The 1,825-nt window shown below is 44.5% G+C and overlaps 1 protein-coding gene and 1 long non-coding RNA gene across 2 annotated transcripts in view; one reads left to right on the forward strand and one right to left on the reverse strand.

Annotated features, from left to right (window-relative positions):
* Positions 1-1,712, reverse strand: part of LOC108448586 — an 8,732-nt gene extending 7,020 nt beyond the window's left edge. Inside the window, exon 1 of the long non-coding RNA XR_001864538.1 lies at positions 1,564-1,712. This is a non-coding gene — a long non-coding RNA (uncharacterized LOC108448586). The remainder of the gene's footprint in view (positions 1-1,563) is intronic.
* Positions 1,713-1,818: 106 nt separating this feature from the next.
* Positions 1,819-1,825, forward strand: part of LOC103620725 (astacin-like metalloendopeptidase) — a 10,331-nt gene continuing 10,324 nt past the window's right edge. The window contains exon 1 of the mRNA XM_008639402.2: positions 1,819-1,825. This exon is cut by the window's right edge and continues 191 nt beyond it. The gene's annotated coding sequence lies outside the window, so the exon portion shown is untranslated.

Here is a 1,825-nt window from a genome sequence, read left to right on the forward strand (position 1 = left end):
TTTCCTGAGCACATGCAGATAATCAGTTCATCCAGGAGTAGTATTTTCCCAAAAACATGCTACAAAGATGCTAAGGTTACCAACCTTCCTAACTTGCTTTTAAAGTTTATTTTATGCCCTCACTACTTCTTATCTTTCCTTTTTCTCCTGGACTCGTTTTCCCTGAGAGTGGTCTGATTTTTCCTTTTTTCCCCCCATAACTCTAATGGAAGCAGGTTATGTGCAAGCCCCATTTTGCAGTGTGTTTTTGGTATGGTTTTGGCATGCCACGGTATCTGGCATCATGGACTTTTGTTTTGTCCTTGTGTTGAATGAGAAACATGGAGAACCATTGTCCCACTGCAGACCAGAGCTGCACAGCTTTGCTTCAGCACAAGGAAGATTTTCATGCCTCTGAAACATAAATATTAAAAACAGACACTTAGCACTGCTTATTGAGAACATTTATGTGCACAAAGGACACACAGCAGGATTAGCATGCGGACAATGGCTGCTTGATGCTCTTTCATGGTCACAAGGTCCATCTGCTACCCTGCTGTGTACTAACCCATGCCTAGGGCATACATTCCTCCAGCCAGTGTGCAGAGATAGAAAAGGAAAAGTAATATCCCCCTGTGCTGCCTCCCTGTGGGGGTGACAAAAGTTTATCCCTTGACTTCGCCAATCCAGACTTTCTTAAATTAGTCAGCAGTGTGCACTGCGAATATTCCATCACTAAAATAAAGAGTAACCCCCTCCAACACAATTCAGACCGCATTTCCATCTAACTCCTACTCTTGACTGGGTATGATTTCGAGACAAATAGATGGAAAGCTTCCTGCTGCTTCTTGATTCATTCACCAACATGGAGAATTTCTAGAACATTTTATTCAATACAGAAATAAGGAATAACAGTGTGAGTGGGTTTAAAACTCACTCTGAGGGTATCTGAGCACTAGCATGTTCTAGAGACAGAACCAGTGCATTTTATGATTCAGTTTCCTTTTCCATGCATGGAAAACGCGCTCTGACACAAAGCAAAAGTGTATCAGAGACCAGACGCTTTCCCAGCTACAGCAGCTTCAGCAAATGGTTCACTAAGCAGAGCTTTGCTGTGAGAAGAGGTTGCTGTGATAGGAGGCTCAGTGGTTTTTGGTTTGCCTCCTACAAGCATTCCTAGCTAGATCTGCTCATTGCTTCCTACATCCATTTCTGGACAAGTGCACCCCTGCAAAGCAAATCTGTTAATCATTCTCAAAATGAGTAAGTGCTGCTTATGCTGCTGCTCTCTTTCCCCCTCTCTGATTGCTGGTCACAAAACTCGTAGGGACACCTATTACTGTCAGACTGCCAGAAATAATGGAACACAGGAGACGTTCCTGATGTGGTGAAACATCAAGAAACACAGAGGAAAAACTAAAAATCTCTATATATAGAACCATAAGGTGAGAAGACGAAGGGTGTCCTCTCAGGGAAGACACAGTCATAAGCTCACTGAGTAACCATGTGTTGTACATTTCAAAGCAGCACAATACTGTCACGGCCTCCCATAATCTCAGTGACATAAAGGAAAAAGTCACCTACCCTCTGAAATCCTAACAATCCAGTACTCTGGAAAGCTATCCAGGAACAAGGGCTTCCTCTGAACATTTCAGGAAAGATCCTACAAGAAGCAGAGGAAGTGCATGGCAGCAGAAGCACGAGGCTGAGCCAGCTCTAGAGAGCAGCCCGAAGGACCGCGGGAGGCCTGGGGATGCTACAGATGGTGGTGACAGCGATAGCGCAGCACCGGGAGATGCCCAGAGGCTAAACTGGCTGTTGAGGCAGCAAAAGAAGTTCACTTCCT

Source organism: Corvus brachyrhynchos, unplaced genomic scaffold, assembly GCF_000691975.1.
Source record: "Corvus brachyrhynchos isolate BGI_N302 unplaced genomic scaffold, ASM69197v1 scaffold115, whole genome shotgun sequence".
In the NCBI taxonomy this organism is placed as follows: Eukaryota; Metazoa; Chordata; class Aves; order Passeriformes; family Corvidae; genus Corvus; species Corvus brachyrhynchos.